Consider the following 26,076-nt stretch of genomic DNA (forward strand, 5'->3'; position numbering starts at 1 on the left):
GAAGAAGGCAAATGCTTTGCAATGTTATGTGCACAGCTTCTCTCTCTCTCTCTGCCATTTTACTGGGACACAGCAGACAGCTCTTTCCCTGCCCCCAACTCAGCCTGGGCTTTTTTCCTTGTCTCTTAACTCCACCAGTACAGCAGTGAGCTGAGCTCTGCGTGTGTGTGTGTAGAGGGAGGAGTGGGGGGGCTAAGCCAAACCCGCCTGCCTGTCACTGGAGTTTTAGTTTGCATTCTGAAGAAAGGAGGAGGGGGAGGGAGAAGGGAGGGAGAATGTCTTGTTTGTGGCTTGTCAGCAATTGCTTGAGACAAGCTTCCATGTGTGAAAGCTACTTGGCATGAATGCCTGGGCCGTACCAAGTCTCCCGGCAGCGAGAGGGGGGAGGCCGAAGGAAAAACAGAGCCGCCCGGAGCAGACAATAGGCCCCTCAAGTGTTCCCCCCAAGTTGCTTTGATGTTGTCCTCGTGTCTTGGTACCAGGAGGCCGGGGGGCTTGCAAGGAAAGGGGCTCGGGGGTTGTTTTTGTTTTTTTGTTTCCTTTCACTTTCCACCCCCCCTTTTTTCCTTTTTTCGCCTTGGCGGAAAATGATTCTCCAGAAATTCTCCTCATAACACACAATTTAAAAAAGAGAAAAGAGAGAGGGAGAGGGGGGGGAAAAAGAGACAGAGAGAGAGAAAGAAAAACAGGTAAGAGAGAGGCTACATTCCCTTCCCCTTCTGTGTGGCACCACAAAACAGCAGCAACACGAGCCCGAGAGGAGCTTGTTTGCTCCCCAGCCAAGGAGGAGGGGGACCACGCATTGCTGGAGCTGCCTCGCCGGGTTGGGGGCCAGTGAGTGGCAGGCGGCTGGTCGCCTCGCAGGCGCTCCGGGGAGAGCGAGCCCGGGAATGCGTGCTCCTCTCTCTCCCGCTCTCCCTATGCATGCATGTATTGGAGGTGGCTCCTGGTAGGCGCTGTTATTTGGTTGCAGTTGCGCTTCTCTTCTCTCCCTCCCCCCCCCCCGCCGCTGCCGCCGCTTTCCGTCTCCTTCCTCGCCCCGCGAAGCCCAAGAGAAGGGGGGCGGCTGCCGCTGCTGGGCAAGCGGAGGGGCGCGCGCGCGGAGCAGCAGGCTCCTGGCTGGCGGCCTCGCAGCTCCAAGCTTCCCCACCTCCCCTTTGCTCCTTCATTCACAGCTTCGGAGAGCGCAAGGGCTTCTGCTGCTGCTGGCCCGGCTAAAAGCAGCCTCCACAGCCGCTTGCTTGGCGAGCAACAGCCCTCTTGGCTGGGGGGGCGGGGGGGCGCGCCTCTGCACAAGACCCAGCCCAGCTTTGGGGCTGCCGCCGCCACTACTGCTGAGCGAAAGATGCACCGAGGTTGCAGGGCTGAGACTGGAGTGGGGCAGGGAAGGAAGGAGCATCACGAAACTTTTCCCACTAGGGGTGGCGGCGGCGATCTCCGCCTCCTTGCCATGCGCCTCAGTCCCCCCCCCGTAAGAAAAGAAAAGATGCACACCCATCTAACCCACCCAAGGGAATTGTTTCACTGTGGCGGCGTTAAAATTGTTCTCGCTGGCCACAGGGGTTAATGAGAAGGTCAAACTTGGCGCGGTTTTTATATATTTGTCTTTTTAATCGCGTTTCAGAAAGCTTGAGCCCCTCCGATTTACAAAGAGGCGAAGGAAAGGAGCTCGGCCGTTTGCAAATGAACACAAAGCTTTTCTTGTAGGAAAATGTTTTAACTCGCCCCCCCCACCCCCACCTGTTGGCTCCTTGTCGTGTTCTGTTGTGTCTTTTTTGCAAGATTTACTGGGCGATTGATATTGAGAATGAGGTGGGAGGAGGAATCGGGTTTTTTCACCCGCCTCTCTAATTGTACATATGTTGTGTTCTTTTGCCCCCCCCCCTTTAAAAAAGCTGGATGCCAGGAAGAATGAGACCATGAATCTTTTGTCATTGTTATATCCAGAATCTTGGGTTGTTCTGAGTCTAGCGGACACGTCCAAATCTAGACGGTTTGCAATAAAGCTTGCGGGTTGTGTTTTTTTAGGGCAACATCTCTTATGGATTTGAGAGAGTAAACAACATTTTATGTACAGAACGGTGCTATTTATCATTCAGCAACTAGCTGGCCGAGTGTGAGGGGCAACAATGTAAGGGGGCTGTGTGCTCAATGCTGCTGCTGCTTTTGGAGGGGATAACCTTAACTGCTGTTGAGGCAGTGCTCAAAAAGGGAGAGAAGAGCTGTTTCGCTATTGCTGCTCCTTACAAATAATAACGTTGCTCTTCGTTCCTGTGGATTCCCATTATGTTTAAAATATTGATGGGATTTTAACTGAAACTGGATTCTCTGAGGTCTCATAGCTTTTATCACACACCATAAGTCTGGAGTGCATTACTTTTGGACAAATAGCAAGAATCTAGAAATCTGTAGAAGTCTTGACTGGCACAAATACTCCCCCCTCCCCAATGTCCCCCAATGCAACTGGAACCATACAGGAGCGGGTTGAGGAGGGTGAGGAAAAGAGGGAGAAAGAGGTTTAATGCTTTCCCAGCCCAGGCCTGTAGGAGATTACCATGTGCGTTAAAAGACTGAGCAGGATGGGAGAAAGGGGGAGGGAGACAAAATTGGCCTGAGACCCTCCTCAGTCTAGCAAGGAAAATGGAGGCTCTCTTCTGCCTCTGCAAAGTGCAAAGCATGAATTCTGTCTAGTGACTAGTCCCATCCCTCTACACCCCCACCCCCCCCCACACCCCCAAACTTTATTTGGGTGAGATAGTATCTTTAATGTTAGGTGCAGCTCACAATGTACAATGCAGTTATAGGAGTAAATAGGAGGAAGGAATATCAAAGTGTAGTAAGTCAGGATAAGAGAAGGAACCCAAGTTTTGAGACCATTGGGTGCGGGACAGGCTGAAGAGAGAAAAAGAGAGGAAGGGCACGTTTTTTTCTTAATGCAGGGCTGCTTTGCACATGACACTTTACCCAAACAGATATCGGGAGAAAGAGTGGTTACATCTATGCGCACCACTATAGGTGAAAATTCTACATGTGTTTTGTGTGTGTGTGTATGCGTGCTGCATATTCACATACTGGGAAAGTGTTATTGCGTATGTGCAGGTGTATGGGTGAAATTATGAGTGCGAAAATGTGTATAGTTGGATCGAGGTAGTATGAAGGGGGAGAGAAACAATGCAAATATGCAGATAAGGTGACAGGGCGACTCCAGAACTGAGGTTCAGAATAATCCGTGAAAGCTCTTTCTGCAAGGTGCATTTTGACATGAAAGAGGAGCTCTTGGTTGTTGTTGAAAATGAGAGGGATACAACTGAGCATTGCTGTTTGTTTGTGAAAAGGGAGGTAGATATATTTATAAAATTATGAGAATTATGTAGATAGGCCTTGTAGGAAGGATTATAAGTGAGTGAGGATTGAAGTTTTAGTGAGGTTTTGGTGGAGAAGGAAGGATCTCTGTTGGTGATCTAGTGAAGAAGCAGAGATCCTGAAGCTCTAACTCTTATCTTAACAATGTGGTATTGCTCATTACATTTGTGTGTATTGTGCAGAATTGGGCATCTACCACTGGTCAATCTGTGCACTTTCTTATATTGATATTAAGACTAAATTTGTTGGTTTATTTCATACATGGTTATAAATGTTCACAGATGCATATCAGAATGAGCAGTCGCACAATACGGAAAATGCATGTGGCAAAGAGTTTCTGTCTACATAAAGCACGCTTCTTTCATGAGGAAAAACATATGTATGCCATAAATATATAATACCTGTATTAATGCCAGACGAGCTTATTTCCTTTCCATGTCTAATAGGCATTTACAGCAGCACAAAGGAGGCATAAAATTCTACCCTATTCTAATGGTTAATACAATAAATACAAATGCCGAATACTTCACAAAAATGTCAGATGTATTCCTTTACGAGGTGCAGAAACGTATCTTCTGTACCTCATAACAGAACATGAGATTAGAATGTTTCTGCTCTTGTGTGTTACCATCTGAGTTTTGTGTGTTCCCTGGAATTGTTGTGTAAAACTTGAATGTGTTATAAGGTGCAGAATTTCATCATTTGATTTACTAGAAGTGTGCTGGTGACCAGTGGCATAGGAAGGGAGGTGTGGTGGGTGCGGGCCGACCCGGGTGTCATAGAATCATAGAATCATAGAACTGTAGAGTTGGAAGGGACCCCCAAGGATCATCTAGTCCAACTCCCTGCAACACAGGAATATGCAGCTGGTCCATACAGGGATTGAACCTGCAACCTTGGTGTTCTCAGCACCATGGTCTAACCAACTGAGCTAACTGAGGGGGGTGACAAAATGGCAAAAATATGTGTTTTTAAATTAAGAAATTCCCATCGCAAAAGAAAGGTTTTTAAGTGCTTATGCTCACAATGTTAATAAACCAGAAAATAACACTTACAACTGTAATTATCTTATTTTTCCTTTTTAAAAAAATAATTTCAATGGGGGTGTGTGTCAAGAGATTTTCTGTACCGGGTACCACCTGACCTTGCTACACCACTGCTGTTGACCTTCTGAAGTAATGCCCATAGCAAGGAGTTCATGGGGGGTGGCAAGGAGGAGAACCTGAATATGCAGGGGGCGGCAAGGAGCAGCATCTCAGAGGCTGGGGAGGGCAGTTGGCTCCGGTCTGCGATTGGAGGGTAGGGCTCTACCTCTTCATTTCTCTGTCACTATAGAAAAGGTGCCATGGTGATCTACAAGTGTCTGCCTTCCCCCATCAGATAGAAGAAGGCCACAAAGCAAGAAGATAGGACAGAGGCTAGTTACCCTTATAACCCTACTCTCTCTATAGACCATCCCCATAAGGACCACAAGTATGGGTTATTTTTAACACTACTCACTCACATTTTAAAAGAGGTGTGGCTTTTATGTGTGCAGTGATGGATGAGTGAATCTCTCACCTCGCATCTACTACAGCATAACTTCATTGTTTACATTTTTTGGGGGTCAGTGAGTTAAGTTTGCTTTAATTAAACTTCTGAGTTATGCTAAAATGCATAATTTTAATATATATTTTAAAAGATAATTGAAATATTTGCACAATAGTGTTTATATAGTTTTTAAAAAGGGTTTTAGGGTAAGTTTAGAAATTGATTTGAAAACCCATGCTGCTTTTCCAGTCGGTACTGTTTTAACACTTTGGGGTTGGGGCTCCCCATCCTAATTCATTTAACACTTTTTAGCCTTCCTTTTAAAATGCCACCAAGGTTTTGCAAAAGCATCTTTTTTATTTTTAAGCATTTTAACATAAATTAAATAATTGATTTCTAAAATGCTGTGCTGGCAATTATTGTCTCTTCCCCACCATTAACGTGGCTGAAACTTGCAAGTAGTGTAAACGGAACAGTGGGATGTATGGAGCGTTGCAACCCCTGAAGTGCAGAAAGTCAATTGCAGTTCGGCATGTGGATTACAGCAGAAAGGCAATGATTTGAGGAGTGCTAAGAGTTGCTAGACAGCCTAGATGCACCCCAGTTGTATAACTTCATTACATGGTAAACGTAAAGGACCCCTGGATGGTTAAGTCCAGTCAAAGGCAATTATGGGGTGCGGCGCTCATCTTGCTTCAGGCCAAGGGAGCTGGCGTTTGTCCACAGACAGCTTTCGCGGTCATGCTGCCAACATGACTAAACTGCTTGTGGTGCAACAGGACACTGTGACGGAAGCCAGAGCAAACGTAAACGTCGTTTATCTTCCCGCTACAGCGGTACCTATTTATTTACTTGCACTGGTATGCTTTCGAACTGCTAGGTTGGCAGAAACTGGGGCAAAGCAACGGGAGCTCATGCCACTGTGCGAATTCGAACTGCCAACCTTTTGATAGGCAAGCCCAAGAGGCTTAGTGGTTTAGATCACAGCGCCACCTGCGTCCCTTTCATGACATACTCCACACAGGTGCTGGACTTTCCTATTTCTGTCTCACTTGGAGACACCGTCTTCATCTTCCCATGTTCTTACTAAATACGCATGTCATCACATTGGGTCCAGAGTAACGCGTATTATGTTGCTCAGGGAGTGATTTCATTGTTGTGAGAGCCTCTGCTTCCAGCATTGCTTTATTTTTTACAGTTTTGTAGCATAGTTAAGCATGTCCAGTATGTGTTTTGTTTCATTGAAAAGCTTTTTGGCATGAAAGACCTATCATACTGCTGTTGTTCTTTGCGCTTACTGCTTCGCATCAAGGATCCCCACCTGTTTGAATGCAGCCCATAATGCTGATACTTGCTCATGGCTGTTTGGTGCCCTATTTAATTCCAATCTAGTTCCTATTAGGTAAATCACAAAGCTCAACAACAGTGAAGCACTAATTGGCCCCTTGGTAGCAGACGGAGAATAAACGCTGCCAAGGAGCGTTAAGAGGAAAAGAAAAATGGGGTGACGGGCCCTCCAGCTCTGCAAGAAACACTGAGCAGCAAATCGGGGCTAGCGAGGTCAAAAACTGGCACTATATGAAGGGCGAGAGTTCATTTTTAGAAAGGACAACAGGTTGCTATTGCTGTCTCTTCATACAAGTGGCAGACTTGGGACAAAGGGAAATACCCGTGCAGGTTTTTGTACCATTTTCCTCTTTGAGAGCTGTGTTGATCTAATCAGATATTTGTTTTTTAAATGCCAAAAAAATCCACTCATTTGCAAGCCTGACTCAAGGCCACAAACAAGTACTCCTTTTGTACCACTTATGCATTAAGGTGCAACCACCACCCTGGAAAGAAAGCGGAAGGGCATCTAGATGCGCCTGCCATTTGACGGCTTCTGCTCTATTGTCACTGGAAGAGAGAGCGAGAGAGGCTAAACTGGGTATTTAATTGTCGTTAAGCTTGCATGAATCATACCGGTGGTCACTTGCCAAGTGGTTCTCAAGAACTCCTCCGGCAGGCCTCATTTTCCTAGGCAGGATATTGGGCAGGCTAGAGTTAACAGACAGCAAGGTTGTTGGTATTTGCTTTACTAGCTTTCTCCACCAACATAGTTCCTGTCTAGCAGACACTCAAGCCACAAACATGGTTACCCTGCTTAGAATATTCATAAGCCGCAAAACTTATCAAAAATGGATAGGCCACAAGTTCTCTTGCTTGTTTCCCATTGACTCTAGACATTCCTTGCTTATGAGCACTCATACGCATAAACATACACCCTGAACAGGGAAGGTGTTCATTTTTTTATTATAATTCTTTTGCTGCACACAGCGTGGCCAGATGTACATATGCATCTCAGCTAACACAAGTGTTCTTGTTTTCTGCTTCACCAGGCATGCTAGAGAGACAGTATGTTCTAGTGGACTGAGCAGAGAGGTCCTGGAAGTCACTATTTGAGGTGTAGCCTGAGGCAAATCTGTCATCAAACCAGGATTAACTCTTTCCTTCTTTTTGTTCGACTTCTGTTACTTCGAGACGTAGACAAATCCTGTTATCCGAGTGATAAATATATTTGTCATGTGTGTTGTTTGTTTATGAAGCATTACTCAGTTGTCTAATGTTGCAGGGCTCTTAAGTTTGTGGTCAGCAGCTATTGCTTCATGTACATCCACAGTATTTGCACATCATACAAGGCAGAGGCATCTTCCTCTACAAGGCAGTCCCTCCAGAGTTATGGGGGCAAGGATGCTGGACAGCAAACATTTGCACAGACCACCACACATGTTGTACGTAGACACTGCAAATATGTTTTCTCAGTGCGTTAACATAGATGTAAGGTTGAAGACAATGTATTATAAAAATAGAACTTGCAATGCATCCTTCAGGTGTGGGATGAGCTTGGTTTCTTCCTGACTTCACAACTGAAATGCCAAGTGTGCAAACTGGCAAATTGAATGCTGGTTCAGTTGATATTTTTGCTTCTCCCCCGTGCTTCAGGTGGGCCACTTGGCTCCCCCCCCCTTTTTAGAACACTACATGTTCATGAGCTCATTCATTCACCACCAGAATTGGCAATTTCCTGCAGTGAGTGGGAACTGGTTTTGAACAGGTGACTCATAACTATAAGCTTTTACCAGTTTCTTGTGGCTTCCCACAGGTTGGGCACTGTGAGACCAGGACTAGATGTCTGTTTAGCCTGATCCACCAGGGCTCTTGTTCTTTCTTCCTGGTATTTACTGGGGAAATGAGAAATCATTAACAGACCAGGGAAAATGACAAACTCAAAAAATTAAGTATGGAAATTGCATAGTTCTCAAGCAGTCTGGTCTGCTTTGTTTAAAATTAACAACAACAGCACTTTACTAAGCCTGTGTACTATGTGTAAGCAGTTAACACTGGACAAAACCTACCCCTGCCCCCAATCTCACTGGTGCTGCCATGTAGCTCTCTTAGTTGTCAGCCTTAGAAGGAAAAGAGAGTTGTGGATGAATAGCTTCTGTGGCAAGGGATTTGTCTGCAGGCCAATGGACAAGAGAAGAAACCCAGATAGCTGATGGAACTGGTATGCATTTTTATTAGGGCTTCAACCCAATTTTAAGGAATATTTTAAATTGATAGAAGTTGATTAGTTGATTGACCTGTTAATTAAATGTGCCTAAATTTCACAATAGTTGTAGCACTATGAAAGGCATTGAGTAGCACAAAATATCATGCATCTAAGCGGACGAGGGCTTCCCCTTTTTTGCGAAACAAATTTGTGAAATGAATAAACCAAAATCCCCTCACAAGTAAATAAACCCACCCATTATACATACTCTCAATGTATGCTAAAACATCTGTAGCAGTTATTAAGCATCTCTGATGCAAACAAAACCAACTGAACTAATGTTTGATCAGGATCTGGTCAGCCCAGTGTAAAGCCAGAGGACTGTAGGAAATGGTTTCGGGTGGGTTTGCCATTCCTCTTCCCTGTATCACTACAGAACCAGTTCCCCGGCATGGTGTCAGAAGAGAGTGGCGCCCTGAGATCTATGGATGAAGGGTGGTATACAAATTTAACAAATAATAAATTAATGAATAATTAAGTTAATGAGAGTTCCATGCTCACTTTCATGGGCAAATTCTGGAGTTCCAATATGTTCATACTGAGGTTGCCTACTCAATTTTTGGTATTAGTTCAGACCTTGATTAATCATTTGAAGAATAATTATGTGATGCAAAGTTTGGGGCTCATGGCATCATATGAAAGTGGCCCATTGAGCACATGTACGCAGAAATGCTCCTTCAGAGTCTGTTAGCCATGCAACTTTTAAGGAGCACCAGAGTCCTAGGGTTTGGTAGGGAACCAATGGCCCTGTTCACTTAAATAAATAAATAAATAAATAAATAAATAATTGCTTAGGCAACCAGTTCTGGTGTTATGGGCTCTGAAGTATGCAGGCATTAAATGAATGAATTGAAGCCTCAGTAAGAGTTTTAACTAGCTAAAAGCCCTCAGTTACGTGACTGTTTAAAAATTATATTCATAAAGGTCTTATGCACAATTTTACATGGGTACAGAATCACAGAATCATAGAGTTGGAAGAGACCACAAGGGCCATCGAGTCCAACCCCCTGCCAAGCAGGAAACACCATCAGAGCACTCCTGACATATGGTTGTCAAGTCTCTGCTTAAAGACCTCCAAAGAAGGAGACTCCACCACACTCCTTGGCAGCACTCAGAACTCAGTGGAGACCAGTTTTGCTTCAGGCAGCGTGGCAGTTGTGTCTCTCTGGTACTTACCTATTGCATTTTTACACTGACTGTTCTTCAATGAACTTATGCATGGGGTTTTCTCATTTTACCCTCACAACAACCCTGCAGGGCAGGTAGGCAGAGTAAGATAGAGTGACTGTCCCAAAGGTCAGTTGGTGCCTGAACTTGCATTTCCCTAGTCTAAGTCCAACATTCCGGACATTGTAGCACACTGACTTTGAATTTAGCTAAAAAAAGGGGGGGCAGATTGATTCCTAATATTGACTACCCTTTCTTTAATAGTCTAACGTGGGATATTTGGAAGGGGAGCAGTTCAATAGTGATTGATCCCACACCCTTGTTTGTTGATACATGTTGGCTCCTTAAATGTTAATTTTCTGCACAGTTTTCCAAGTGAAGTCTTAATTGTTAGCATCTGAAAGATGAATACAGTAGGTGTTTTACAAAAGCGACTTAAACAAACGAGGGAGATGTGAAAGAGGCTTAGTAAAAAAGCAGCCACAATTGCAGTGCACAGAAGCAAAGTTTGGCAGTTTTTAATTGTTTTTTTAAGGGGGGAAGCCAGGACCTCAGAGGTGAAGTAACAACTAAATCGCACCTGTGCATCCCTAAGGACAATCCATTAGCTCCCAAAGGACTCAACCTGCACAGGCACAGAAAGCACATTTAATAGTGGAGTGCAGGAAGAAGCAGATGGTCAAAATGCAAATATGCTGTAGTGGGAGCTATAAGATAGAAATGATGTAAACTGTGGCGCAGCAGGTTAGCCTTTAAATCACACAACTGGGTTCTGGTTACAGCCAAATTACTTGCTTTGGCTTTACACACAAGTTCCACTGAGTTAGTGACACAACAATCCACGTGAAAAGATGGAAGAGGATTAGGTATATTACTGCCGAGTGGGTAATTTGTGTGCCTTATTCTTTGTGATATTAAGGCTGAAATCCTATTCATACTTGGAAGCAGACCCTGCTGAACAAGAGAATTTCACTTCCGGGTAAACATGCATAGAATCAGGTTCCACATTTGGAGTATAAACAGCTGAAGATTATTTTAGAAGTCTTGAAATTGACAGATAGGAAGACCTATCCCTGATGAGTTATCATTCTGCCACAAATTAAAGAGAACGGTGGAAAGTTCAGGCTCCTGATTTTCACAGATTATATCTTGTGAAAATTTAAATAAATATGGTGATGGGCTTTTTTTGGGGGGGCGAATATGAACCTTGTATTAATCATAGATTGTCACTAAACTGTGAAAGGCAGAACGGAGGCTGCAGTGGACCTTAAGCTTTTTCTAATGGAACCAATCTACGGGCAGATTTATAGGCTATATCGGAGAACACTTGTTCACAGATATGTGTTTGCTGTAGCTCTCTCTCAGAGTGTGTGCCTCTTTCGTTGTTCATTCCTGGATACCCCCCCTTTCTTTTCTTTTCTTTTTTGCTGCTGCTGCTAACACAGCATTGCTACTAGGGCCAGTTGCACCATAGATTTCTGCTGTCTGGCTGAAGGCTGCTGATCTCATTTTGTATATGCCTCTTAGCAACACTCAGGTGGTAGCAACATTTAGTCTCTAAGGGCCCATCCACACAAGGGGTTGACACATAGCAAAGAGTGTTATTGTTTTTGCAGTGTATTTGCTAACGTGCAGTAGACTGTCTCCAAACATTCAAATGCATGTTAGATAATGTGTTTCGGGAAACATGTTAGCATCACACCCTTTAAGACACATTATTCCCCTGTGTAACCATCTTGTTAAAAATTGGCTTCTCTTGTGCTAAATGCTGAGAAGTAAAGAACGATATTTAGCAAAAAAAACCCAACCAAACCCCACCTGTTCTGTGGTTACTATTCCCCCCCCCAGAAAAGCATCTCAAGGGCGACACATCTTGCCTCCTTGTTCAGTTCCTCCTCCTTTTCAAACTTGTATTTATTGCCTCATTTTATTAAAATACTTATATACTACTTTTCCAATTGTTCAAAGTAGTTTACAAACAAGTAAGAAGAAATACAAATAAAAACAAGCCCAACAAAATCCAACAGTCAGGCTAAACAGCCATGGAAAGCTTCAGTCAAAAAGCAATTAAACACACACACACACAGATACATACATACATACATACATACTGTACATACATACATACATACATACCTTTCAGCCCCTATGGGGGAAAAACAAAGAAGTAGCAGTTTTAGCCAGTGATAGCAGGGAAGACCCACAGATTCAGAGACTTTAAAAGCCTCCATTCCAGCTTTTGAGGGGGCAGATCCATACCATGCATATAAAGAACATCCAATGCAGCTGGCTTCCCCCAAAGTATCCTGTGAAATGTAGTTTCCCTTCCATTGAGCTACAATTCCCAGCACAAACTACATTTTTCAGGGTTCTTGGAAGGAAGCCATGTGCCTTAAAATGTGCACTGAATGTATGGTGTGGATTTGCACTTGGTGACCTGACAGTGGGAAGCCTCATCTAGCTGTTGAAACCACCTGTGGTCCCAGTGTATGGCCTGAAGACACATGAAGCCGCTGCCTTGCTGAATTGAAGCCTAAGCGGCTATGAGCTGGGATAGTGTCTGGATGAGACACCACTTGGGAGGCACTTGTAGGCTGCCTTGGGGTCCACGATGGCAGAAAGGTGGGATATAAATGTAACACCATAAATTATCCCTAATGATTATTTATTTTCAGTAGTATTATTTGTCACTACCTAAAAAAAAATTCTGTCTAAGAGAGACAATTATTATTATTTAACCTCATTTTGGGTGCATTCCGACATGGGATATATTCTGTTACTTTTCCTGATTATAATGCTAGTGCTTCTGTCCTGTTTTCTAGCATTCCTTTCACACTGCAGTACCTGTTGCATTATGGAACGGTGGCTTTTTTCACTGGTATACTGGCATGTTGCATTAAAGTTCATTCACACAGTGTGGCACAATGAATGTCGTTCCCTCGTGAGTCAACCATAAAAACAGCAGGAAACAACTGTTTGCCAGTATCCCTCCCCAAATTTCATCACTTTACTCCCACGATTTTCTGGTTTAATGGTGTTGCAAGCAGATTATTTCTGGAACCAATTAACATGGAAATGAGAACTAAACTTCCACTGTATTCCACTAGGTTTCCAGAAGTGGCGTTTATGTTGTGTGAAAGCTCAAATATAATACGGAAATTAGGGCAATGCTGGGGAAACAGAACAAAACCCTGTGTGAATGCAACCTCATTGGAGCTACTATCGTTTCTAAAAAGAGAAGCCTTGGAAAGTGCTGTTTTTAAATCCTGTATGTGGGTTCACTTAGTCTTGATAGAAACACACTCTGTACACATTCAGAGCTACTTCTTCTGCAGTAGTAACTCATATTCTTCCAGACTCTGCTGAAAACTCTGGCAGCCCTGCCACAAATTAAGTTCCTTAAGAGGACAGCAAAGTGTCTTGACTTCACCCTCAGATCCAGTTATCACTGTTTCTTATTGATCCTTTTTTCATTCGGTAACGTAAGTTGACCACCATTGCCTTAAGCTGACATCTTTTTCTCTGCTGTATCATTGGGAACTTAAGCCACAGGTCTTTTGACACCTAGGTGAGTTCCTGCTCAAGACATTTTGCTGCCTTGAGTGGGTCCATCCCAAAGTCCACCAAGGGCACCCCAGAATCACCACAAGTGCTACAGAGAGTCTTTGGGTTTATCTCCCAGCTTGCATTCTGCATTGTGGACACTCCTCAAAATATTTCCTCCTTCAGTGACCCCTGTTCTCAGGCTGGCCTTATGTATATCAATCCACTTCATTAAAGTTTTCCAAGGTGTTGTGAACAACACTCTTGGGAATGCATTTTTGACATTCCTAAGGTTGGGAAGTGCTACAGAAATCCCCTGGGGTAGTGGTGGTAAATCAACCCATGATGACCTCATCACATAACTCCCAGGTAAAATTGCCATAAGAACAGACCCTCTAATTTGCAAAGTGCCTTATAATTCCCACTGTGCTCACAACTTCTCATTCACCCTTGTCTCCAGTTTACACATGGGAGGATGCTGAAAGACCTAAGAACACACAATGAGTTTGTTGCAAAGGTAGGATGGCTTGATCCAGTTCACAGTCTAATTATATCTGTCCGCCCACATTGTCTCTCGTAACAGCAGCCATTGTTTCTTCCAATTAACATAAGGCCTAGTAAGATACAATATCCTCCATTTGAAATGTATGGGGGTTTTTTTTTTGGTTTTTTTGAAAAATCTGAGTCAGAACCTGTAAAATCTTGCTATGTAAATGTAGAAATCGTGACTACTGGGGGAAAACCCAAGCAGCTGGAAGAAAAAGCAAGTTTATGTGGGTGCCTTTTAAAGCAGCTATATATATCTCTGGGTCCTTCACTATTTTTGGTATTATGATTTCAGCTGCAATCTTGAGGGCTAGAAAGGTATCTTTATATACATCTGTATCTATATCATCTATATCTATTCAGGATTTTGGTTCAGTCTTCTGATTGCACCAAAGGGTCTGTTTCTCACTCCTATTGCATGATCACATGGCATTGCGTGCATTCCTGAGCACATTGGATGGGAGACTATGTACACAACAAGCTTCCCTTGTGTTTTGCCTGATGCTGCTTCCCCTCCCAACGCTTTGTGTTCCCCTCCCTACCCTTAGCTTTATTCTGCTGCCATCCATGGGGATCATAACTTAAGCTTCTTATGGAAGATTTCTTGTTTATTTCAGTGTTCCACCTGCACATTTACCCACACGTTTAGTTGCATGCTACAATATCAAGCTGTCTCAAGGCATGGAAATATTTTTATAATCCCTGACAGCCATGGTAAACATGCCTCCTTGGGAATAAACAAACAAAACACACACCTTGCTATCGACAGCAGTTTATGGCAGCCAGACCTTCGTCACTCATGTGCAGGGAACATCTAGGCTATCCTTTGCTCGTGAGGTGAAACACCGTTGGTGTAGGTGAAGCCGACGTAAGATTTCACCTAATTCCTGTGGTTTGATGCACTGAGCGATTACTGGGGGAGCTGTGCGCATGTTGCCAATCTGTCTCTTTCAAAGGAAAATTTATTCAGATGTGTTGCCTACGGTCAGTCAGATTTTGAAGGAAGAAATCCGCTAAATATTTCTTAAGGATTTGTGCTCTTTGTCCTGGTGCATTTTGATTGGGGAGGGGAGGGGGAGTGTGGATTGGCGATTATTTCAGAAATGAAAGATACGGGGACTCAGTGCTACTCTGACATTAAATGCAATTAAATGACATTAAATGCAATGAGCAGAAGGAAGATTCTGAAAGCCCCTGACTTCCAGAGATTATGATGCTTTTGAAAATCCTGAATGGAATGCAAATGTACTTATAGATGAATGTAGCATTGAGCACAAACCCTGGAGTATCAGTCCTGAAGCTGACTAGACCACAGCAATGGCTCTCAGTTTGTTCTCAGTGGGGACAGTTAAAGGAGGGAGAAAAGTCAAACCTCTTTTTGGGGTGGGGGGTCTGTCATGCTGGCCACATGACCCAGAAGCTGTACGCTGGCTCTCTCGGCCAATAAAGTGAGATGAGCGCCACAACCCTAGTCATCCGCAACTGGACCTAATGGTCAGGGGTCCCTTTACCTTTACCTATATATATGGCTTAGTGGCTTATAATTGTTATTATGATCTTCTATAATGTACACATTTTAACAGGAGACAAAGAAAGATCCACCACTTTTAAATGATATAAATATGTTCTGCAAATGGCACCAGATATGCGTACATTGGCTATGAAAGCCCACTGTTTTTAATGGGCAAACGTCTTCCCTGGCTTTGACTTAAATGAGCCATTCTCCCCCAACCCTCCTCCCACCACTGATTGCAAAGGAATTAGGGCAGGCATAGGCAAACTCCAGCCCTCCAGGTGTTTGGGACTACAATTCCCCATCATCCCTGACCACTGGTCCTGTTAGCTTGGGATGATGGGAACCGTAGTCCCAAACATCTGGAGGGTCGGAGTTTGCCTATGCCTGAATTAGGATATTATCTAGCCCCTCCTCCATTTCCCATGTGTTGTTGTTGTTTAAATTTGTATACTGCCCTATACCTGCAGGTCTCAGGGCAGTTACAAAATTAAAATCACAATATAAAAGCACAAAATACATAATAAAAATCAATTCAAAAACAATCCAGTACCCTCCCCAACCCCAAAACACCATTTTAAAATTAAGTCTCCCAAGATTCTACCAGAACATAGCCACAGCAGGCCTCAGGTTTGTGACTTAAGACACTTACATAGCAAACTTCTTGGAGAACAGGTTATAAACTTGCAGAGAGAAACAAGAGCATATTTCTCCTGTAAATGTCTATGCCTGGTGATCAGAAGTAAGCTCTATCGTGTTCAGTGGGGCTTGCTCCCAGTTAAGTGTGCAAATGATTACAGCCTTAGAGGTATTTCTAAAGATGCAGAATTGTTTCTGGAGCTCTTGGGATCACTTTACACATTAAGTGGTGATTCAGTTGATGATCTGTGGCTTCCCACCATTTCCTGCTAGGTGTTCATGTATAATATACATGGTCCTATTAATCCATTATATGTTATGTGTACTTGTAAAATGTTTTATAAATTTAGTTAAATAAGCAAACAAATATTATATCTCTTCCGATTGATATTTTAGCTCAGGAGCACCAACACTTTAGAACTTCTTGCCTGTTGATAACAAGGAAGTGCCTTTGGAAGTGGAACAGAATCCGTTTTGGAAGTCTGTTCGATTTCCAAAACCTTCGAAAACCAAATCGTGGCTTCTGATTGGCTGCAGGAAGCTGCAGAAGCCCTGTCAGATGTTTGGGTTCCAAAAGAACATTCGCAAACTGGAACAATCACTTCTGGGTTTGCGATGTTCGGAAGCCGAAATGTCCAAGTTCCAGGGTGTCCGGGATCCAAGGTACGAATGTATTCTTTTAAGTGCCTGCTAAAAATGTTTCTGTTCTGGTAAGACTATTTGGGCATGTAGAAGCTAACATGCATTTTAGTCTGTTTTTAGCTTTTGGGTTTGATTTTAATTACGTTTCGATTTTTTTAAAAAACCAACAACCTGTTTTATCATTGTTTTTTAGAGGTTCTCTTTACAAAAAGGCAGTATATAATTTTTGTTAAATAGATAAAATTAAAAACAACCACCATGGGTGAAGTGGCCCTTGCAATAATTTCATTATCCTTATTTTAAAAATGAATAAATTCTTGCCTTGAAACTTGGAGTAACCTGGGGAGTGCAGATGAAAAACAGCTTTTCCATTAAGACTTTGCCCTAGAAGACTTCAACTCAAGTTCTACTTCAGCTGTGGACTCTCTGAAAGACCCTGGGCAAATCACGATCTTTGACTCAATTCCTTGTCTTGAAAGTGGGAATAAGAATTTCCATTTATTTTGGGGTGTTGGGGGTTGTTGTGAAGGGAAATGACACACAGAGAATGCACTTACATTACAGCTGTAAGAGCAATTACAAGTCATTAATAATAGAAATGAGAAGATTTGATTTCTCTCAAACTGTCACACTGAGCAAGTTGTGCAAGCTCTCTTTTTCCTCCCTCTGTTGGATGGGGCAGGGGGTTAGCCTGGGATTTGTCCCAATAGATTTACCTGATTCCCCAAGAGGCTATGGGATCAGCAATCCAAGACATGCATTTCAGGGTTCCTTGAAGTGTCGCAGAGGATGCTGGGGATCAAATTGCAGAATGGTCATATGATCCCAGAGTTGCATCCCAGCATCTTCTGTGACACTGCATGAATTCCTGAAATGTACTCCTCAAATTGCACATCACTCCCCATCAGCACCCTTAAAAATATTGCTTCCCTGAAGTACTGTTTGTGAAATCAGGCCAGCCTAGGGGACTTAATAATACATCTTTTCATAAGGATGACAGGTTGCAATTCCTGGTGTAATGGAACGGTTGTGTACATTGTGGCTCTCTTCCTGGAAGAGAACTTTGTTTCTCCTCCGCCTCTTTTCCTTGCTGTTGAGATCCTTATCTTTGTTTCTGCCTTTTGTGTGTTTCCCTTCCTCATGTACCACCCTCCCTTCTGTTCGTGTCATTTTCCATTTTCTCTCTTTGCATGTCTCCATTCTTCTGTGTGTGACAGTTTTCTCATCTGTCCTCCCTCTGGCATCCCTTTTCACTCCCTCTCCCCACACTGCAAGCTTGCCATCATTTCCATCTTTTCCCTTCTGCTACTTTTCCTTTTCTTCTTTCTTTCTTTTGCTTATTATGCCCCACTCCTTCCAACCCTTCTCTTCTTGTACCAAATAGAAGATGTCAAATACAGTGGTACCTCGGGTTACAGGCGCTTCAGGTTACAGACTCCGCTAACCCAGAAATAGTACCTTGGGTTAAGAACTTTGCTTCAGGATGAGAACAGAAATTGCACAGTGGCGGCACAGCAGGAGGCCCCATTAGCTAAAGTGGTGCCTCAGGTTAAGAACAGTTTCAGGTTAAGAACAGACCTCCAGAACGAATTAAGTTCTTAACCCAAAGTGCCACTGTAATTCAGCTCTGCAAGCAACCTGCTTAAGCTGGTCCAAGGCCAAGAGTGACTGTGTACCTTGGAGAATCAGTAGTCTCAGATCACCAGAATTTCTCCCACATTGGATGAAATAGTAGCACTACAAGAACATCCTTGTGAATTGTGCCCAGTGCAATGCTTTCGCCATTGTACAAAGCATGCTTGAAGCTCAGGCTGATCATGATTGCTACGCTCCCTCTTCATCATGCTTGCTCTCTGTAAGATAACTGAAGAAAAAGCAGATAATTGCTGGAGTTTCAGAAGATGCTCTGTGTACAAAGCTGCCTTATACCATTGCTATCAGACATGAATCAGACTCAGAGAGGAAGAAAGAGGAAGTTGGTATGTTCCAGCCTGAGCCCTGACTTGTGTTCATGGAAGGGCAGTTTGAAATATATACACGACAGCAGTGGTTGCCTCAATCAAGGTTGAACTCAGAGAAGTGACTGCAGTCTTCATGATTCTTGCCATTGCAAGCTTGATTCACAGCTCTAGGTCAGCTCTTGAAAGATCACCAGAGCTTGACTTTTCGACAGAACCATAATGAGTCATTTCTCCAGAAAGAATTGGAATATGTCTTCAGAGGTCCTTCTCCTAATTCTTGCTTGAGAAAAATCTCCTGACAAAGAGTATCTAAGAGGGACAATCCCAGTATACCATCTTACCCTTCGTTGTGAAATCAAAGGAGCCCATGCTGGTTTTCCTAACGACCCCTTGTGCCACGCTGATGGACAAAGGAATCATTTTAAGAAAAATAAGTAGCACTAAGTAACTAGCGATGAACTCGGAAAGGAAGTGAATCTAAACTATTGTTAAAAGTGCTTGCTTTGGTTGGATCTTTCTTGAACACGTAGGACCACAGGAGAATGAAGGAAGCTTTCGTGCTGCCAGCTAGAAATGTATTTGATGTGCAGGTATCAGAGTGGATAAAAATCAATGATTTTTTAAAAATAATTTTAAAAATCAGATTTTTTTATTTAAATCAAATTTCTTTTATTTAAATCAGATTTTTAAAATAAAATGCTTTTGGGGGAATTTTTTCCCCTAAAGATAGTTTTCTATTTAAGTTACATTATAGTCCAAAGGCTATTCATCAGGAAATAAGGATTTGTTGTAAGTTTTGCATGTGTGCTAAAACTCAGTCTAAGTTGTTTTTTTAAAAAAACCCCAACAGCACGTTTAACCACATCAGTTAACAAACATGGATACATATACTATAATGTTATTGCTTTAGTTAAATAAATTGTTTAAAATGATACTAAGGAAATGATTATTTTCCTCCTTCCAATAAAGTACAGCAGAAAAGTTGTCCAAATATAAACAGTTAACTTATTAAACCTTACAATAATTCCATAATTAACTGTCTATGTATTTCTAATAGTATAACCAAATCAGTAATTTTTGATATAACTGTAAAAACTACTCTGAAAAATTTATTATTCCAAAAATGAAACCTTCCTCTGGTTGTAAATATTAAGATTATGCCTGCCAGAATGAGTCTTTCTGGGGGGGAGAAAAGATTTAAATCAGGTGTTACTGACTAGTGATTTAAATTGTGATTTAAATCAATTTGATTTAAATCAAATCCACCCTGGCAGGTATCACAGTATTTGGACATGAAGTGTTCTTCAAGGGTTGGGGACTTGAGAAGTTGTAAGCCTTTCTCCTAAACAGTAAGAATTGTTGTTGAGCATCATATATTTCCAAGAAATGGCCATTAATATAAAGCAAAGTTTGGCCTCAGCCTAGAACAAGATTGTTTCCAGACGATCTGTTGATCAGACATTTATCCTGATTTATTGGTGGGACGATTAGACAATGCTAGTTATTCACTGAGAATTCTGATTTGTTTTCAGGGAGTTTAGATGATGCTTCATCAAACAAATGTTGGGTTTTTCCAGTGTATTATCCTGCCCCTTACCTTATTGCCAAAAATCTGATTTTGTGGGCAAAGTGGGTTTGTTCCAGAAGCGTTCTAAATCAACTTTCCTAGCACAACTTGAATTTGCTGGTATGTGATTGAATCCCACCTTAAAAGAGTGGCAGCCCAGAAGCACCAAAACAGGAGGACAATCTTGCTGTATAAACACAGGCAGGGATACAAGTTTGTGGTTTTAAGATAAGGAGGTCTGTAGTTGGCTGAGTCTAGTAAAACTAAAAACATTTTGTTTCTGGTTTGATTTCTACTGATCATACACATGGCCAAAAGCCTCCCGGTAGCAGAATGAGTTTTATGCAGGCTTCCGGAAAAGTTTATTTATGGGCAAGAAGCTTTAGCTGTTGAATACAGCATTTTAAAATTTAGGAGAAATGTAAAATGATTTGCTGACGAAAGGAAGTCCTTATCCACAGACATTGGTGAAATCTATTGTCTGTGGCCTTGAGATGTGAATGAGGGGAATTGCCAATCACCATGTTTTTTTATGTGTTGACATCACTGGAATGCTACTGAGAACTCCATTTTGGGCAACATTGGTCAGGACAAGATTATACAAAATCATCTATGATGCAGAACATTCCACAGACTCTAAGAGAGATTTATGTAAAAGATGAATGACTTCCTTTCTGCAGTTGGGTCCCTATTAACTCGTTCAGAATGAGCCAATGTTAAGAGTTGGGAGATACCTTTTAAAAAGTATGTCATGCAAGAAAAGCTACTACTGTAAGCGAATTTCAGAACCAAATACCCTGGTGCCTTGTTTTCCTCTGGTACAGTTCCTGGATGGTGTCTTCTAGGTTCTCCCAGGCTTTTACTTGTCTCATCACAGTGCTTAAAAACCGGCTGGTAAACAAAGCAAATAATAGAATAATAGACTTGTAGAGTTGGAAGGGACCATGAGGGATTATCTAATCCAACCCCCTGCAATTCAGGTATCTTTTGCCCAACGTGGGGCTCAAACTCACAACAGATTGAGTCTCATGCTGTACGGATGGAGCCATCTGAGCAAGGAATAACGCCCTATGCAAGAGTTAGCTAGAGTATTGGGGAGGCCTCAAAAGTTAATGTAGTGTGGAATCACTGGAGCAAGTGTCTGGAGCCTTTGGCCCTCCTGATGTTGCTGAACTACAACTCCCATTATCTGTGCTTGCTTGAGCTCATGGGAGTTGTAGTTTAGCAGCATCTGGTGGCCGAAGGCTCTCCGCAACTGAAATAGGGATTAAAAGCAAGTCTTGACTACAGCTTGTGGTTAGCAAGGCAGGAGCTTGACCGCAAAGTCTGAGTTTAGATGACACACTAAGCCAAACCTTGGCTTTTAAGTGCTCTGCAAATTAAAGCCATTTTGGTTATATGATGGGTTGCAGAGCAGTTAAAAATTAAATCATTGCGCTTTTTAATATGTGCAAGCCTTGAAATTTCTGCCCACCTAAAATTTGTGGTTGAGTTTCTAGCACGTGGAAGCACAATTTCTTCTGCAGAATAAATCAGGTTCTTTGGGGACTAAGTGAAGGGAATTATGGAGGGAAATAACTGCTTTTCGGAAGCAATGTCCCATATAAAAAGCAAAAGGTTGAAAAGTCCAAGAATCACCCTTGTTTTTCTTGTGGACTCCTGGAAGTCATATTTGTGGGTATAAATGAGATCATTTGGCCTAATTAGTTCCAAGCTTAATTAGCAGCAATTATCCCAACATGGGAGTAATACCCAAGTAGGAAGTACTGAGTCCTCGATTAGATAGATCTCTAATTGGTGTTACAATATTGTAATTAAAGCCAGCTTATACGCCTCTGCCTCCGCAAGCGATTTGTTTTATGTCTGATTAAACAGGGAGTCCAGCAGCCTCAAGGAGACCATTGAGCAACTGATTCAGAAGATTGCTATCCCTCGTTGTATGTGTGTGTATGATGAAATCTATCTGTAGAAGTGGTCCAAGCCAAATTAATATGTTCTGCAACTCCTCTAGAATTAATGAAGTTGCAGTAGGGGCCAATTCCGCCTAGAGTGTATGACCTCTATATAATGCACATTAAAAGTGTGCACGCATTTGAACGTGTACTTTGGCAATTACATACTCAGCTGACTGCAGGTTAACATCTGCATCTGTGATCAGCAGACGCAGGACCAAGTGTAGTTGACTGCCATATGATCTGGCGTTTGTTTCTTCCCATTTATGATTCCCCCCCCGCAAAGGTATCCATGCATCCCGCTATTCAAGTTCTCCTAACAAATAGATTTGGAAGTGTAGTTACCTGTTGTGAACTTGTGACACAGTTTTGTTTTCATTTGGATGAACTCCTGAGTATAGTTAATCCTAGGAATAATAATAATAATAATAATAATAATAATAATAATTATTATTATTATTATTATTATTATTATTATTATTATTATTTATACCCCGCCCACCTGGCTGGGTTTCCCTAGCCACTCTGGGCGGCTTCCAACAAAATATTAAAATACAATAGTCTATCAAACATTAAAAGCTTCCCTAAACAGGTTACTGGGTGGTGGTGGCGGCGTACATACAGTAAATGTGACTTGTTTTGGTTTCAGGCCATTATCTGTAATCTCTCCAAACCGCCTTTGCCCTGTCCATGGACATCCATTAAAAACTTGTGGGAAAGGAAAGGGTTCTGCCTCCAACTTTGCACCAAGCTGAGAGACAATCAGAGCAGAAAGAATTTGTCTTCTGAGTGTACCAAAACACAACACAACATGAGTGAATGCCCTTTCCCCAAGTTCCATAGGCGTTGTGGGCAAACAAAAGATTTATTTGTCGAGCATTTCTTTGCCCAGTGTGAACATAGGAAGCTACATGTCCACCTAGCTCAGTATTGTCTATAAGTTAAGGTTACAAAAAAATAATTCAATGAATCCGGGAACACTTTTCGACTTCCTACTAAATAGATGGATTTTGTATGTGGGCTGATTTGTAAATCCGGGGACCGTCCCCAGGAAATGGGGACGTCTGCTAACCTTACTATAAGTGGCTTTCCAGAGTTTCAGACAGAGTCTTGTCTCAGCCCTGTGTGGAGAAGCTGCTGTCTGAACCTTCAAAACGCAAAGCAGATGTTCTAATACTGAGCTATGACTCTTCCAGGGTCTGTTTTCTTCACTGGACACAAAAGGTGAGAGGAGGGACCTCATATGCGATGTTCATAAGCTCAGGTTTTAGGCAGTATTCATAATCGGTGGGAAAACATTGAAACTTCCCAGGAAACTCTGTAATTGACCTTGAGTTGGCTATTCAAAAGACTTTAAAAAAGGAAAGAATGTACGGTAGTATGAAAACAGTTTAATGCTGTCACTTGCAGGCTAAAGTGGGACAAAGAGTTTTTATCATTCCGTGTTATTTTGCTTACCAATACCAGTATATCTGTGCAATCTGTGACTGTTTCTTTCTCATTCTCTCCTGCCCCACTGCAACTGTTAATACAATGCTCATCTCCAGTCTGCTCCTGTAAAAGGATTAAAGGTGTGTTTATCTAACCTGCTGGTTAAGATCTAATTATCACTGGCTGTAATATTTGCATTTCATTGCCATTCAATTTGCACCTTACGATTTCCGCCTTTATGTACCTGCAAATTAAAATTTCACTTCCTGTATTTGGTGAAGTGGATTTGAGTCCACAAAAGCTTAGGTTATAATAAATGTTATTGTTTTTGCCACAAGAGACCAAAACAGCTGCTCATCTTGAAATGCTTTCCATGTTCTAGAACTCCAAAGAAAACATCACCTGTTGAATTATAGACTGTCGTGAATCAGTTAACGTGCAGAGATTCTTGGAGCTGGGGCAAGAGACTGAGGGGAGAGAATCTAAATAATGCATAGTATGACTTCATTTGAAAGCAATTAATAAACATACCGAAAGCCATTGTCTATTCAGAATTGTTTTCTTTGTTCATTTGTTAATTCTGACCTTTCATTTTCAAAGGCAACTTTTTGAATGAGATATTTCCATGCAGTTTTTGAAATGAATTAAATTTTCGAATATTTGGAATATCCTGGCTGATGTTGTTTCCATTTAAAAAATGATTTTATTTTTTGGTTTAAAAAAGCATTTGCACAGCACCCTCTTGGCAAAACAAGATAAAAATGTTTAAAGTCAATTTGAGAAATGTTTGAATGCACAATTTCAGATGTAACCTTTGTGTTAAACCAAGACGAGGGCAGCGACTCGGTTTATGTAATATTCAGATTGCAACTTGCCCTGCCTTTCAGGGTGAGTTATAGAAAGCATCACATTGTTTTGTTCTAATAGCCCTATGTGGAGTACAGCTTGCCCTGGTTCTCAGATGATACAGCCCCACTGCATTCCATTGCCTTGTCATATTGCAGCCTGCAACTTAGCCGTCAGACTTAATGGTTTTGTGGCAGCTGTGCTGCTTCACACTTGAAGGGGGGGGGGGAGGAAAAAAAAAACTCCACAGCTAGATTGCTACACCAGCCTTCAGTCAAGAACTGCAAATGAATGTATTGATAAATCGAGAGCAAAATTTACTGCACTACTGGAACTGTTTTAGAATTAGGATGAAGGAAGCAAGACTTGTACCAGTTAGATACTTGATCAAACTGACATTGCAGGTCTCTGGCAAGTTTGGAACAGTTCCTAGATCCTCACTCAACCAGCAAAACTGAGTACAAGGAGAAAAAACGGAGATAGCATCATTTGGACAGGAAGCTAGAAAATGTAGAATCTTATTTCCCATCTCCTAACCTGAAACTGAAGGTCTGAAAAGATACCCCCATCTCCTGATGACTGGCTGAACCTAGCAGTTCAAATCCTTTTACTAAAGGGCTTAAGATTCCAGACTCTGATGTCAGAGGAGTAAATCAGGAATGATGGCATCAGCCATTGCCTAAAAGTGGGCTGTGAACTTCGTTTCAAAGGCTTCCTACCAAAAAAGCCCTTAATTCTAAGCAGGACTTTTTTTCAGCTGGAACTTGTCAGAACTCAGTTCCGGCACGTCTCAGGTGGGCACCATAAGAGAACAAAGGAGGTGTTCAGGATGAGTTCCAAGACCTCTTTTTCTAGAAAAATAGCATTGATTCTAAGAATTGCTCAATTATTCTTGTCTAGAGAATACCAGCAACAACTAGCTTGTTCTCCCTCCAGTCGGGTATACTCAGCACAGTACATATCCTATTCTGAATGTAGGCTCCCAAATTGGGCAGGTGAACCCTATCAATGTGATATGATGAAGGCCAAACATATATACAGATAGGAAATCCATAGTTGGTGGGCCCAGCTCCTGCAGTTGAGTGACCTATCAATCAGGTAACAATCACTTTTATCTGATGGGTGTGGGAATATTAGCTGAGCGTATATAAGAATATAGTTTATTTATTTAATATTTTATCCCACTTTTAAAATTAATAATTTATTTACACATTTTTTAAAAAAATAATAAATAAGCAAAGAGGTTTGTTTGTTTGTTTGTTTGTTTATTTATTTATTTATTTATTTATTTCGTCTCTATACCATTCATTAAGTCCTCTGGGCAATTTACAAAATGCAAAATGCAATTGAAAAATGTAAAAGCAGCACCAACAAACTACATACAATACAGATCAGCAGAATACTCCCCACCTACCCTCACCCAAAAAAGGTCACAATAAACACAAGCAGCATGCAGTGAACTAAAACCAGCATAAAATCTCGGAAGGAGAAAATGAACTAGTGGAACAACTTTTTAAAAACCACCCAAAATATGTGACAGTTGTATGTCAAAAAGTGCTGGGGAAATATAAAGGTATTTACCTGGTGTATAAAGGGCCATTCTTTAGCCTAATTTTCACCAAGCTTGTATCCAGATATTTTGGACCAAATCCCTCATGAGTCCCAGCCAGCATGGAGGGCACCAGGTTGGCAAAGGCTGGTGTAGGCAGCAGAGGAACCTTTCTGGGAAGGGTATTCCACAAATGACGTGCCACCATAGAAAAGCCTTTCTCCTTACTTAGTCT

The 26,076-nt window shown here is 42.0% G+C and overlaps 1 protein-coding gene across 1 annotated transcript in view; it reads left to right on the top strand.

Annotated features, from left to right (window-relative positions):
• The first annotated feature begins 572 nt into the window (after positions 1 to 572).
• BCL9 (BCL9 transcription coactivator) overlaps positions 573 to 26,076 on the top strand; it is a 96,680-nt gene continuing 71,176 nt past the window's right edge. The window contains exon 1 of the mRNA XM_082220712.1: positions 573 to 689. The gene's annotated coding sequence lies outside the window, so the exon portion shown is untranslated. The remainder of the gene's footprint in view (positions 690 to 26,076) is intronic.

Source organism: Podarcis vaucheri (assembly GCF_965113315.1).
Source record: "Podarcis vaucheri genome assembly, chromosome: 4".
Classification (NCBI taxonomy): domain Eukaryota; kingdom Metazoa; phylum Chordata; class Lepidosauria; order Squamata; family Lacertidae; genus Podarcis; species Podarcis vaucheri.